The 15,871-nt window shown below is 34.0% G+C and overlaps 1 protein-coding gene across 2 annotated transcripts in view; it reads right to left on the reverse strand.

The window, feature by feature from the left end:
* LOC131804684 (calcitonin gene-related peptide type 1 receptor-like) overlaps nucleotides 1-15,608 on the reverse strand; it is a 79,474-nt gene extending 63,866 nt beyond the window's left edge. The window contains exon 1 of one of the 2 annotated variants that reach the window (XM_059127741.1): nucleotides 15,514-15,608. The gene's annotated coding sequence lies outside the window, so the exon portion shown is untranslated. Of the gene's footprint in view, nucleotides 1-15,309; nucleotides 15,355-15,513 lie in introns of those variants that run through there. The other variant, XM_059127742.1, reaches the window with a different exon arrangement.
* Between the last annotated feature and the right edge of the window lie 263 nt (nucleotides 15,609-15,871).

Here is a 15,871-nt window from a genome sequence, read left to right on the forward strand (position 1 = left end):
GGTAACGAGCGATGGCAGGAGACACAAAAGATTTATTAACATTTAAAAGCTGGAGTGCTCTAACGATAGCCACTTCTGGGTTTCCAGCCAAATATAAAAAAAATCACACTATCAAGCTTGAAATCCATCACGAATAACTTTTTTTCTGGAAAATTCTCACCAAAATGCTTTTGTACGCTGGTAAACCATTTAATGAGCTATCACTGGAATAATTTTAACAGCTGTCGGACGAGCTAAGAACTGACAGCAGCCTAAAGTGGTTGCGGTTTTTTCATCTCAACCTCTATTATTTGAAGGGTCTATTATAAATATTTCGAGGAGTAACAAACGGAATGAGAAAGCTATTATATCCTCCATAGAATGGTGGATGGTATAAAATTACATTAATGTTACAAATAAAATCTAGAAAATATTTCCCAATTTGTTGACAAATTTTACTTCGGACGTAACATTAAATTTAATATCCCAACATTTCGGTCAGTGTCTCATGAATTTATGCTTCAAAGTCTAGAGGCGTTTAATCGCACAAACAAAACCTGTAATTATTTTTTGGCTACCAAAAGGCTATATCTTGTGAAATGAATAAACTAAACGGAAATATGTATTTTGTTCCATGTTTATAGTTTTACTAGCTGGCCCGGTCCGCGTTGCCGGCCTGTAGTTTTTGTCTATTAGGCATATTTGTCAAAGTATAATTATTCACAGATATGACTGATATCTGTTCACGTACTGGTCGATTAAAAGTGTTTTAAAATACCTATACCCATATTTAAGCCGTGGACTTGAGGGGGTACTATTACATGGAGAAAATTCTAAAATTTGTAGATATGTTGCAATTTTTGTGTAAGATTCCACCCAAATATACATTTTTAGCCAAATCTTTTGAAATATGGTAAAATCAGGAGGTACCTTTACATGGGCACTACTCCGAAATATCGACCTACATTGAAAACTTTCTTCTACCGCTTATAATCCAATATGACAAACAGAGACCAAATCAAAAATATAGCAATTTTACACCCATGGGAATTAATTTCATTTGCCATTTAAATTGTAAGTTGGTTGTAAATTGTAAGTCCGTATTTTTATCATAGTATAATTCAACGACGATTCAACAAATATTCTGTCCCGTGCTACTTTCTTATATTTGTAATTTGTCCATGTTTTCATAATTTATTTCATATAGATGTGCATCCCAAATCTATGTTCTCAACCAATATTCTCTTGGGGGTTACAAATTCAATAGAATACAAAATTTTCTTTTCTGAACACACATTAGATGTGAAAGTGGACTTGGGGATACTCCAATGTGGGGGCTTTACTTAAATAAATTCCTAGGTGACAATTATCTGTATGATGGTTCCATACACCAGGGTAGCGTATATACAATTTTTTAGCCAAATCAATTGATAAATGTGGTCAAGACCAATATGGGCCCTACTCTGAAAATTTCAAATTTTGCCAAATAAGGCCAAAAATGAAAAAAGTGGGCATGACCCCAAAAATATCTTAAATCATACGATGGATATATAAATATGAAATCGGTTTGTACCCTTATCCGTGAGTTATGATCGATATCATGACCTGCAAAAGCGATTTAAGTTATCTTGAATGTTTGGGAAGAATTTCTGGAAGGATAGAAATCATTATTTTGTTCACAAAAAATCCACTGAATTCAATATGATAATACAAATTGAAAAAAATTGACAAAAGAAGAATAACAAATTGAAAAAATCTTCAACTTGTTTTCTGATTTTTTACAGCAAATGTTTAAAGATCCTCCTTAAGTTTGTCAATAGAATGTACTATTATTATAAAATTCGATTCCATAGAATTTTTTTTCGATTTGTTCCCGATTTGAGAGTTTTTGCAATAAGATCTCTTTTTCTTGATTTTTTAGCGATTTTGAAAAATAATTTATCTTTTAACTTTGGCGTGACCGCGTTAAATTATTTCGATATCGTCTATTCCGTTACGCCACCACATAATTCGGTACTACACTTCCATGTAACCCGCCATCAATTTCAGTTCTCAAGAAATCAAGTCAATTAAATAAATTGGTATTAATATTCGAATTCAAAAATAAAATACAAAAAACACTACAAATGTACATTAGAAAAAAGTAAGTCAAAATGGAAAAAATCATGCAAAATAAAACATTACTATTGTACATTTCAAAAGTCAAAATGAAAATGTTAATATATCACATTTTTACGCGATTTTTTTGTATATTATCCTTTTCGGACAGGAGACAATTCCGAATTTGTATGAATCGTTAGAATCAGTCCAGCGGTTCTTAAGTTATAAGCGTAGTAACTAACACAACTTTCTTTTATATATATAGATGTCTTCGCTTCTAGTATCCAGGAAATGATTTCTTATTTCGCGTAACATGCCCTTACAAATTATGCGTTGATAACCCGATTTGTAATAAGTATTTTTGCGGAATTTGGACGGTACACACCTATCAGCGTTTTGTTCTTTCTAGAGCTTGAATAAGTATTATTTAATATTAATATTACTATCATATCTAAATTGAAATATCCGGGGCATACCAATTTTCTATTCCTCTATCATATTCACTGATTACTCTCCAATGTTGAAAACTTTTAAAATTAATAGTAACGTTTACTCAATAGAGAATGTAAAAATCTAATTTTTTTTATATGATCTATGAAAGTTTGCTATTTTTATTGCTTTTAATTAAATAGCACATTATAAACTTTTTAAAAAAGTTTCGTGAACAAACGACAGATTTAGTATCACTTTCAGCGACAAAATAGCTTAGGAATTCAAGTGCGGACGTTAAAAACTAATTTTGAAGTTAACTTTTACCTCCATGTTATGGCATTGCTAGCTAATGTTTCAATTAAATCGTTCTCTTTAAGTTTATTTCCACAACTGTGTGCACACATACATATGTATGTATGTAAATTACTTTGCACGTATGTAAACGTGAGCCTTTTTTGGCTTCTTCTCTGTTACTGAGCCATGAGGATGGCAATGGGAATGCTGAAGCCAATTGTTGCTTAATTTATGTTATTTTCACAATTCAAAGGTCCTTGTGTTCATTATTGTTACAATTGTATGCTCCTGTGTGTGCGCTCATCCGCCTCATAGACATTTGTAGCTGTTCACAGGAGAGATTGAATGCAGGGAAGATACTTTGTTGTTAATGGTCATTAAACAGCTGCAAATTACAAGTTCATGCCAAGGCATACGGTTTTGGGAAATAAATTATTTGCTTTAGAATGTAAAAAACGCCTTTTCCCATTCTAGGTTTCAGCTCCTATCATTCTTTATACGTCAGATTTCCTGAATTCGGAGCAATATTCAACATATGGCATTTGTCACATATTTAAATGTTCGTCTAGGATCTGAAAAATTCTTGGATTTTGTAGAATTCAGTTCGTTCGCACTAATTGCTAGGTATGTTACAGCAATGCCGTTGAGCAATTGATGTGAATTTAAAATGTTATATTTTCTATGTTATATTCTAAGGGATTTTTGAAAACTTTGTCGTTAGAAGTACGAAAATACAAAAAAAAATACAATACGGTACACCATTTTTATAGAGCATTGTCTAAAAGCTAGAATTTTAAAATCCTGCACAATGAACATACTTGTATAAGATAAGACAGAATTTTTGGGGGTATTATAAGTTTGATTGGGCCAAAAGTTATGTAACACCTCGAAATATTGTAGTATCTCGCAGAGCTAAGTCGATCATGCTATTTATGCTACAGGTTGCAATTATGCCCCGATTCTCACGATTGTAGGTGGGGTTAGAGTGACAATACAAGCCTATTGTTTTTGGAGATGATCAAAAAAACCTAGGGTTGAAATGGACCAAAAACAGAAAAAATTTCCAGAATTATAAACCAATCGACGCGGGATTTTGAATGGAGTCAGAGTTAAGGTCTGTGCCAGTAAGTCCTACCAATTTGGAGGGTCGTCGGAAAATATTTATCGGGTAAAATAAGCCATAGCCTTTATGTTAAAAAAAATAAAAACATTTCTACGAAGTCGCCGTACATTAAAATGTAACTTCTGACCATTACAGTGATGCTGATATGAAAGATATCGGATATATAGCAAAGTAGGTACAATATAAAGTAGGTAAAAGAAATAAATCGTAGTTATTCCGCTTATAAATCAAGAACCTTAGACTGATTTTCACAACTCTCATCAATTCGTTCCTTTTTCTGCCATAAAAAGGATAAATTCTAAAAAAATTAAAATTATGCATTGAACATTTTCTAAAAAAATGTTCTACACCCCTCAACACCATGTGTTGAGGGTATTATAAACAGGTCCCAATTATCGCCCGATTCTCAGGAAATTTTGTATGGGGGTAGGGTTAGGGTCAGAATTAAAGCCTATTGTTTTTGAATATTTCCTGATTTTGAAGTCGCTCTAATGGTCACAACATGGGAAGAGAGATAAGGACAAGAAAGAAGTCTAGCATTTTGGATGACCATTGGATCAAATTTAGCTGTAAAATGGACCACAATTTTCGTGTGAAATTGTTTTGAATACCTAACAACATGATGACGTCGTTTCAAAAGCTTCTAGCATATTGTAGTGTAGAAGGGTATCACATGGTCGGACCAGCACGGCTATAGTCTTTGCTTACTTGTTTTCTTTTAATTCATTTTTCACATTTTTAAAAGTGTGGAAGAGGGGGTTATGGTTTCTTTTCGATGCAAACATTCAAAACGCCGATACACATGCTTTCGCTTTTGGCTCTACTTTCATAATGGATCTTTATAACTCATCGAAATACTCGTTTCAGACCCAACATATAGTATATATATTCTTGATCAGCTTAAAATTCTAAGTCAATTCGGCGATGTCCGTCTGTCTGTTGTAACCATGCTATCTTTCGAACGAATTGCGTTAAAAGGCTAAAATTTATAGCCCCCATATAACGGTACCTCCCCATATTCGGTATTTTGGTGATTTTAGCGACATTAACCGGAATTGTTTAAAATTTGGTATACTACAGCCTAAGACAGAACATTTTCTATGCAGGTCCAGGTCTTCGTATAGACACCATATATCAGTACCTCCCTATATTCGGTATTTTGACGAGTTTATGTACAATACTCACCAAAATTGATTGAGATGTCGTATTTAAAGTTCGTAATGGATTCTACAGCCTGTGACAGAAAAATGCAGGTTCAGGTATCCTCCGATATAGCGGTACCTCCCTATATACAATATTTTGATGATGCTACATTATTCACCGTTTATAATATCAAACAATGTCATCGTATTGACCCCAATATAAGGGCTATATTCGGTATTTTTAGATTTTAACAGAATTTTTAACGGATTTTATTATTTGAAAATTTCCAAATTAGTTCAAAATGGTGGGGGGCATTCAAAGTTCGGCCGGGCCGAAGCTTTTTAACTTGTTCCCGTTACTTTTGAAAAATTTACATTTTGTCGCACAGTGTAATTTTGATAACACTGTGCAATACAAAAAATAAGTAAAAAACTTTAAGTTCGGCCAGGCCGAACTTTTAATACCCCCCAACTTTGGGTAAAGAAAGCATTTTTATATAAAAGTATCTGAATTCAAATGTGTTCTCTTTAAACTACAAATACCAGTTAGACCGCTTGGATAATACCGAATATCGGAGAGTATGGTTATATGTGCGCTATAGGAAAACGTGAGCTTAATATTCAATTTTTGCCACAAGAACTAGAACCCATAAAAAAGATCATTGATAATTCAGAAGATTTTTTACATTAAATATAAAAATTGAAGACACGTGTATGGGTATTGTGAAAGACTACATCGCAAAGTAATCTAAATAGAGATTGAAAATTTGGAAACCTTAACATATTCTCGAGTGATGCATGAATGTAACATAAAATCTCGTTTTAAGCAGAAAGTGTCAAAAGATGGAACATTCTACATAAAATTTACATTATATCTCAGAACAAACCATATACCTAATTATAGTAGCTTTTAAGAAAATTGCATTAGAATTGTATATATCAAAAGGTGAAATTTATGGGTTAATGTTTTTTACTGGTAAAATAAAAAGTTTTCATTCAAAGTCAAAGCCACCCATAACAACTTAAATTTTGGGGAAAGTGCCAAATAAAGGAATACTTTAAATCAACTTTGGTTGTAAGTCTCTAAACAAAAGAAATTTGGACACCTAATACTATTTGGGGGTCATACAAAAAAAAAACAAATTTTTATTTTCCACCAATTCCAAATTTATAAAAAACAAACAAAAACCAGTAAAGAAAATCTTAAAGTCGGGCGGAGCCGACTTTATGATACCCAACACCACTTTACTAATTTAGTAGAGCTCCACATACCAATTAAAAGTTTTTATGGGAGAATTCAGTCATACACGCTATGATTATAATTATAATTTAAAGTTCGAAAGACTAAATATTCCGAAGCATTTGTATCTTTTAAATTCGGACTTGTATTGCCCATTTGATATATATGGAAGCTATATCCAAATCTGAACCGATCTTAATAAAATTTGGCAAAGATATTTCTGAGCTGTATTTCATATATTTCCCTGAATATCGTTATTACGGAGTGCATATTACGGTTGTGGGTAACAAATACAACAAATCGGATGAACAATGTATATGGAAGTTATAGTTATATCTGAACCGATCTTCATCAAATTTGACATACTAGCTTCTAGACTCAATCCGTTCGTAAGTGTCAAATTTCATCCCATTTGGGCTAATATTAGACGTTTGGTGCACAATTAAAGTCAAATCGGACGAAGTTATATATGGGAGATATATCCAAATCCGAACCGATGTCGATAAAATTTAGCAAATGTATTTCTGAGCTATATTTGATATATTTCCCCTAATTTTATAGTTACAGAGTGCATATTACGGCTGCGGAGGATATAAATAACAAATCGGATGAACAATATATATGAGAGCTATACCTATATCCGAACCGATTTCGATCAAATTTGGCATACTTATTTTCATGCCTAATTTGGTTGTTCCATTCGGGCTGATATTACACGTTTGGTGCACAATAAAAGACAAATCGGACGAAGATACATATGGGAGCTATATCTAAATTTTTACCGATTATCTCCAATTCCAATAGGGTTGATCCTTGGGCCAAACAAATAATTTGTGCAAAATTTCATGTGGATCGGGTAATAAATGCGAACTATACTTTGTTTACAAAAATACATGGACAGACGTACGGACATGCATAAATTGACTCAGAATGTGATTTTATGCAGATCATCAAAAGGAACTATGGGTCTATCTCGTTTCCTTTTGCCTGTTACAAACAAATGCACAAAGACATAATACCCTGACCACCTTGTGGTGTAGGGTATAAATACTATAATTTCACTATACAATACCCAATGTGGAATATCCCAAGTAGATTTGATAGGACTCGGTTTGTAGATTCAAAATCCAAAATAAGTTGGAGTTCTCAGGCCAAACTCTTTTAAGCCCCTTATATTTCCTTGACTATATACAAAGGAACATAGAGCTTATACAGAGCTTTGAATTACTGTAATGATCATTGAATTAAATGAGACATATGGGTCCACTTTTTGTTTACCGATTCATGAAATATATTTAGCAACAACAGATATGGGTCCACTACTTCAATAAAGTTCAAAACAATCACAAATCTCCAATAAATCGTAATCGGTGTTCGAATTGATCGAAACTTGGCACATCGTAGTATTTGTATCAAATTAAGGTACAATGCGAAAATCGGCAATATCAGCCAGCTCTTCATGGTACCTTCCCCCAAAATGGGTCGAAATGTTGAATAAACACCCAACTTCTTATAGTACCTTCTCCCAAGATGGGTCGTAACTTCGAATAATCATAAATGTTTCGCCGATTCTCTATATGCATACAACTATGTATTTCAGTCAACACTATATATATTTTGGAAAATTTGGGATATATGGTCACCTTCGTTTGGCTATTACTCCCTTATGATCAATTGGGAGCCCCACAAAATTGTGATATTTTACAGCATCTTCTAAGAGTCTCGTCATTTTTATACCCTCCACCATTGTATGGAGGGTGGTACATCAACTTTGTCATTCCGTTTGTAACTACTCGAAATATTCATAATAGACCCAACAAACTTTATATTCTGGATCAGAGTAAAATTCTAAGACGATCTGTCCGTCTGTTGTAATCACGCTATCTTTCGAACGAATTGAGATAGAACTTTTGCATACATGCATAGCTTACCAGTAGGCAGGTTAAGTTCGTAAATGGGCCATGTCGGTCCACGTTTTCATATAGCCCCCATATAACGGTACTTCCCGATATTCGGTACTTTCATGATTTTAGCGACATTATTCACCGGAATTATTGAAAATTTCTTATTTAAAGTTCGTAATGGGTACTACAGCCGATGACAAACATTTTTGAATGCAGGACCAAGTCTTTGCATAGCCCCCATATAACATTACCTCCCGATATTCGATATTTTGATGATTTCAGCAACATTATTCACCGGAATCATTTCAAATTTCTACCACAGCTGATAACAAACATTTTTGAATGCAGTCCCAAGTAACATTACCTCCCGATGTTCGATATTTTGATGATTTCAGCAACATTTTTCACCGGAATCGTTTCAAATTTTATACTGGGAGATCCTCATGGGTACTACAACCTATGGCAAAAATTTTTGTATGCAAGTTAAGATCTTCGTATAGCCACCATATAGCGGTATCTCCCGATATTCGGTATTTTCGTGATTTTAGAGACATTATTTATCGGAATTATTTCAAATTTCGTATATGAAGTTCGTAACGGGTATTACAGCCTATGACAACAATTTTTATATGAAGGTCCACGTTTTCGTATAGTCCCCATATAAAAGTTTCCATTTAAGTTGTAGTTTTCGAATTTTTATTTTTGAAAAATTTAAATTTCCTTCGAAATGGTGGAGGGTATTAAAAGTTCGGCCCGGCCGAACTTAGCTGCTTTTATACTTGTTCAGTTTGATTTTGTATGACTTAAATATTCATATTTGTAAATCATTTCTTTCTTTTTTCAATTTTTCTCATCATTTTTCTCATGATGCACAAATGGAAAAATAAAATCCCATTTATTTTTGGTAAACTTTTTCTCCATCTCTCGATGTCGACAATATTTATTGTCTGTCATTACAGCTAAATTAACTTTGACAACTTTTTGATAAAGATCACATTTCCAATCTCAATTGTTGCACACACTTCAACTTTCCGAAGTTATTCGGTTCCCATGGTTGTCGTTTTCATTTCAATTGCTTATATTGTGGCATAAATAAATGTGAGGGGTTGGGGGAGGGTTTTAATTTGTACATCTGAAATCTCTTTTGAAGCAGAAAATTGTTGGGAAACAGAAAGAAAGTTTTCACACTGAAATCAGATTACTTAGTTGATCCTTTATTACGACTTTTTCACAAATTTTTTGTCTTTGGTATTCCAGTGAAACTTTGGGGAGTAGTGCCAGCCAAGGCAATTAATAAACAGTTTATATCCTCGGTTGATTTGTGTCGAATGAATTCAGGGGAATGGCACAAAGAACCTGAATACTTTCCAATCAACAGGAGGAAATGAGCTGATTTGTCTTTTCATTGACAATTGGGGATGGACTAACTAACTAACGGACTAATTGTAACTGCAATATGTTGTAGTATGATGTAGAATTTGGAATGTTCATTTACTCGATAATTTGTACTATTTTTTTGCAAAAATTAGATAAAACAATGTTAACAGAAGAATTTAGCTCAGTACTAATTATCATGTATCATACGCTGTTTAATAATCAGTAGCTTCGTGAATAAAGCAAATGTTGAGTTTTTGAAAGAATTAAGCTAAAAACCATTCGGATGAAGGCAAATTAAGCCAAAAAGAAATTAATAAGACTAGGGGATTCCTTTTGACATATATCCTCAGAATTTGAAAATTTTTTCTTATGCAACATTTGAGGGACGTAGAACAAAAATTCGACCTACACATCCCATCTTCATATTTGATATAATGTTGGTGGAAATATGTCAATGTGCAAACTTTAAAACTGGAATATACTGTGCATTTTGAATTTGGAATCTTTGTTTAAGATACCAAAAGATACCGGTCTACGCACAAGCTCTGATGTTAGTGTAAGTGTTTTCCCACTGTGAGAAATGTTCCAGAAGAATTGTCTCAAAATTTTCCTCTTTCGCGCCTGAATTTCGATCGATGGAAATATTATGATCTTCCAAGTTTGAACGAATTCTGATAATCATCGGATAAATAGTTATTGAAAATTTTCACGCTTGGTGGAGACAGTTCCAGAAGGAGTGGGACCATATGACACATATACAGGGTGAGATATAAAAACTGCAACAAAGTCAAACGCCATAATTTTTACATTTTTTTTTAATTTTATTGAATGAAAGCAAAAATAGTCGGAAATAGCATCAAATTTTAGAATAAGTTTAGATTTGTTCAAATTGGTCACCTTTGGCACGAATTATGGTCTTCAAACGGCCAATGAAACCGTCACACGCTGCCCGAATGTTGCTCTGCCGTATGTTGGCCCATTCCCGTCGAAGCGCTTGCTTGAGGTGATCGACACTTTGGTATTTGTTAGTGCCAGCCTTGCTTTCCAAAATACTCCGGACACAATAGTCCATCGGATTGGTATCCGGAGATTTTGGTGGCCATTGTGCGCTGGAAATGAAGCGAGGAACCTCGCGCTGAGTGCGATGGTGCTGAGTCCTGTTGGAATGTCCAAGGTCTGAGGCCAAAATGTTTGCGTGCCCAAGACTTTAATACACCCTCCAGACTATTTTCGCGATAATATTCGACATTTATAACATCTTTGGCAAGTAAACACGATCATCTTGTTTGTTTACAAACTGCTGGACAACGAATGTTTTCTCATCGGAGAAAACCAAATTCGCCAGTTCACCACATTCGGCCAAGCGAAGCAACTCTTTGGCTCTTTTGAGTCTATTTTCTTCTTGTTGCGGTGTAAGTTTTTGCACTTTTTGGAATTTCAATGGCTTTACCCCGAGCTCATTTTTCAATATTTGCCGAATGGAATATTGCTCACGAGCCATTTTTTCGGCCACTGCTACGCGGGTTCCGATCAAGTAGCTTCTTTATTTTTCGAACCATTTCAGCTGATGTTGCTGTTTTCTTCCGTCCACTTCCTTGACGTCGGGCTACGCTATCGATATTACGGTAACGAGCGATGGTACGAGAAACAAAATATTTATTTACATTTAAATGCTGGATTGCTTTAATGATAGCCGCTTGTGATTTTCCAGCCAAATATAAAGATATCACACTATCACGCATGAATTCCATCACGAATAACTTTTTTTCTGCAACATTCTCACCAAAATGCTTTTGTATGCTTGTAGACAATAAAATGAGATGTCACTGGAATAATTTTAACCGCTGTCGGACGAGTGGCTTGACAGTAGTCTGAAGTTGGTTGCAGTTTTATCATCTCACCCTTATGGTGTAGGGTATAAAAATACGTTTCATTCATTTATAAATATTTTCCTAACATATTCACATCATCTCAAATATGCGTATGCTTACTCCAGATTTCAATACCTTTAGAAGTTGAGACAATTCTTTCGTCGTAAATACTAAAATCTTGAGTGTAATCACAAATATGTCAAAAGCAAACACAAACAAACAAACATATTTTTGCCATTTGCTATTGACCAAAAAATTATTTTATTTGCTTTAATTTTAGACGACTAAATCTTTACTTCGATAGCGTTGCCAATCTTTGTTGTTTATTAGAGTGCTTGCCGTTTAATTTCAATATTTAATGTTTTTTGTAGGCAGCAAAAATGCATTAACTTTTAATTATTAATATTATTTTTTAACGATATCTGAGTTAGTGATTTTTCATTCCAAATTAAAAAAAAAAAATAACTTGATTATTAAAGCAGATTTTGTAAATAAAAAACCAGTAAGGAAAGCTCAAAAGTCGGGCGGGCCGACTATATGATACCCTACACCACTATGCATATTTAGTAGAGCTCTCGTAAAAAGGTTTATACAGGGCATTACAGAGCTCTATGAGATATGTTGTACAAAATCAAAATCTATCTAATTCTATTGTGCATTTTACGAACTATAGCTATCTCTGAACCGGGTTTCTCCAAATTTGACGTATTAGCTTCTAGACAGAATTCGGTCTTATGTACGAATATTCAGGTGATTTGGGCTGATATTGACCATTTAGTGCACAATTAACACGAAATCGGATGAAGATACATATGGGTGCTATATCCAAATCTGAACAGATTTTGATAAAATTAAAATCGACTATTTTTGGGCTTTATCTGATATCTGGTACCAAATTACATTCCTGTGAAAAGTATATTACGAATGTGAGGGATTTAAAGACGAAATCGGATGAAACATATATATGGGAGCTATAGCTATATCTGAACCGATTTTTACTAAAATTGGTGTACTTGCTTCTAAGCTGGTTTCGGTCGGATTTGCCAAAATTGATGCTATTACGGCCATTTGGTGGTCAATCACCCGAAATCGGATGAAGATAAATATGGGAGCTCTATCCAAATCTGAACCGATTTCGATAAAATTTAAAACAGCTGTTCCTGTGCTCCATCTAATACCTGGTACCAAATATCACGGTTGTGGAGTGAATATTACGAATGTAAGGGACTAAAACACTAAATCGGATGAAAGATATATATGGGAGCTATAGCTATATCTGAACCGATTTTCTCCAAATTTGATATACTTGCTTCTAGGCCGAACTCGGTTGGGTGTGCCAAAATTCAGGTAATTTGGACTGATAGTGGACATTTGGTGCACATTTAACCCGAAATCGGATGAAGATATATATGGGAGCTATATCTAAATTTGATCCGATTCTCACCAATTTCAATAGGGTTCGTCCTTGGGCCAAAAAAATATTGTTTGGAAAATTTCATCTCAATCGGATAATAAATGCGACCTGCATTTTGTTCACAAGAATACTTGGACAGACGGACGGACGGACGGACAGACGGACTGACATGCATAAATCGACTCAGAAAGTGATTCTATGAAGGTTCTCAAAAGTAACTATGGGTCTATCTCGTTTCCTTCTCCATGTTACAAACAAATGCACAAAGACATAATACCCTTACCACTATGTGCTGTAAGGTATAACAACTGCGTTCCAGTACCATACCAAATATATTATTGATTGTTTGAAAAATATTTCCTATTTCGAAATACATCTCAGCATAAAACGTGTCGCATCAGATCCGAATTTTTATTTGAAATTCATAAATTATGAATAAACTTACAAATACATAAAATTACTTTAAAAATCTAATTGCACATATAGCACTAAATTTTTGAAAAATTAACAATGTCTTTATTAAAACAATTGATCTAGAATATTTTTTTCTTTGAAACTTTCCCAAAAAAAGATTAAACTTAAAGGGAGATTTGGATTTGGATTGGAACCAGCAATAAAGCAATTAGGAAATATTTTCTTTTTTTATTTTATTTTGGGAAAATGGATGAGGAAAGTGAGGAAGATTTTGGCCTTTGATGTCATCCTTGAAAAACTATGGTTTGTATGAGATTTTTGCATAAACTGACATTAAATAAAGCTTTAAAATCTATTTATAATATGTATGAATTGATGGCGTTAATTTGGGGGGTTAATATTTTCAACTAAAATACACCTCCTATTTGAATCTGCAATATTGCGAAAAACACTGCGTAGCTTATATCAGATTCCAAGGAATCTTAATCCGAAAACTTCAAAAAATTTTATTAGTTATTACTATATAACATTGCCCACAAGCAAGTGGTCACAAATATCAAATATTTACACCCTACAACACTATGTATTGGGGGTATTTAAAGTCTGATTGGGCCAAAAATTATGTAACACCTCGAAATATTGGTTTCCCACATAGGAAAGTATATATGGATCTTCCTATCTCGCCGAGCTGAGTCGAACTAGCTATGTATGTCCGTCCGTCCGCCTGTTCATGTTAATTTGTAATCACTCTACAGGTCGCAATTATGGCCTGATCTCCACGAAATTGAAAATGTAAATCGGGATAGGGTCAGGATAGAACCCTATTGGTTTTGGCGATGATCTCATAATATTTAGGGGTTGAAATGGACGAAAAACGGAAAAATTTCCTGATATTGCAATTGCTCTACAGGTCGCAATTATAAACCAATCGACGCGGAAGTTAGAATGGGGCTTGAGCTTTGGGCTGGGCAGAAGGCTTCCAATTTTGATGGTCATCGGGTAATATTTAATCACAGCTAAATCACAAATAGACGATAAGGTCAATTCTGACGGTAACGTAGATGCTGATAGTAAATATATCGGATATATATAGCGAAATATATGCAATGTGTATATACAAAGGAAGGGGATGTTAGCTGGAATGCTATATCTCAAGAATGGCTGCACAGATTTTGACAAATTTTGTCAATTCAGAATGCCCTCTTGGCGTATCAGAATAAATTCTAAAAAAATCGCATAAAAAGATGCCAATAATGATGTTAAGATAGATTTTGTAGGATTTTGTGTCATTTTTTATTTTTTCATATTTTTAATCGCATGCGATTTTTTCAATTTGACTTATAATATTGAAGTGCATATTTTGTAATATTTTTTCACTTTACGAAATTTTTCAGTGGGCTTAGGCTCAGAAGGCCTAGGGATATTGTTTTTTAAAGATGTCCGCAATGCAGGCGTTACAAGGGTTACAAATAGAAATCAAAGGACACGAAATCTCACATGAAGTTGAAGTTTAGAACAGCGGGTAGAATGGACCACTACTTTTGTGTGAAAAAATACCAATATTTCCAACCGAATTACGGAAACGCTTAAAATAACTTACAGGCGAAATGCAAAATACACAAAAGGGGAATTTCTGTTTTTTTATGCTCATTTCGTTGACGAATAGGAGAAGAGAATTAAGGACAGGGAAGAGGTCTAGCGTTTTGGATGACCACTGGATTATATTTAACTGTAAAATGGACCACAAATGGTAAACATAAGGTTGCTTTTACATATTTTAGTGTTGTAGGGTATCACATGGTCGGCCCCGCACGACTATAGCCTTTGCTCACTTGTTTTAATTATTCAATGGATTTATTTATGAAGCCTTTTTTAATCAGGAAAAAAATTGACATCGATGGTGTTAAATTTATCACCACGTAGCTATTTAAAGGTTTCTTTGTTTATTTATACTAGTAAACCGCTTCAAATAATACTCACACATATATCATTCAGAAATCCACTCTTACAATTACGTACCTTCTATTGCTATCCACAATGCAATAGAATTTATTAGAATATCCAAGGATTGCCCAAAGATATATTAAATCAACTTTTTTACAAGTTTCGGTAATTAGACCAAGAATAACATTTCTCTGCGAATTAGTACACCCTTTTCACAAATTTATTTTTTTTTTTTAATTATTTAAATTCTGGTATTTTTGAACTTTATTAATTACGTACATTTGTTCCCGACATTAGACACTCTATAGTTGTGTATCATGTGAAAAAACTTAATATATCCTTTTCAGGGTTTTCCGCTAACCGACCGTTTTCTAAGATGCCCGAAGCACAACTGATTTCAACCACGGGTTTCCTGTCGTTGTCAGCATCCAATTCAACATTCTATTCTTTTTTGTATCTACACATTTAAAAAACACAGCCGTAGTCGACGGTCTCTGTTGTTGAGGAAACAAATGTTGATATACAATGGCTTCAAGGCAACATTTCAAATAATAGGTGCATACGACAATTTTTATACCCTCCACCTTGGAAATGAGGGTATATTAACTTTGTCATTCCGTTTGTAACATCCTTAAAT

This window comes from Musca domestica, unplaced genomic scaffold (genome assembly GCF_030504385.1).
Source record: "Musca domestica strain aabys unplaced genomic scaffold, Musca_domestica.polishedcontigs.V.1.1 47, whole genome shotgun sequence".
NCBI classification, from domain to species: domain Eukaryota; kingdom Metazoa; phylum Arthropoda; class Insecta; order Diptera; family Muscidae; genus Musca; species Musca domestica.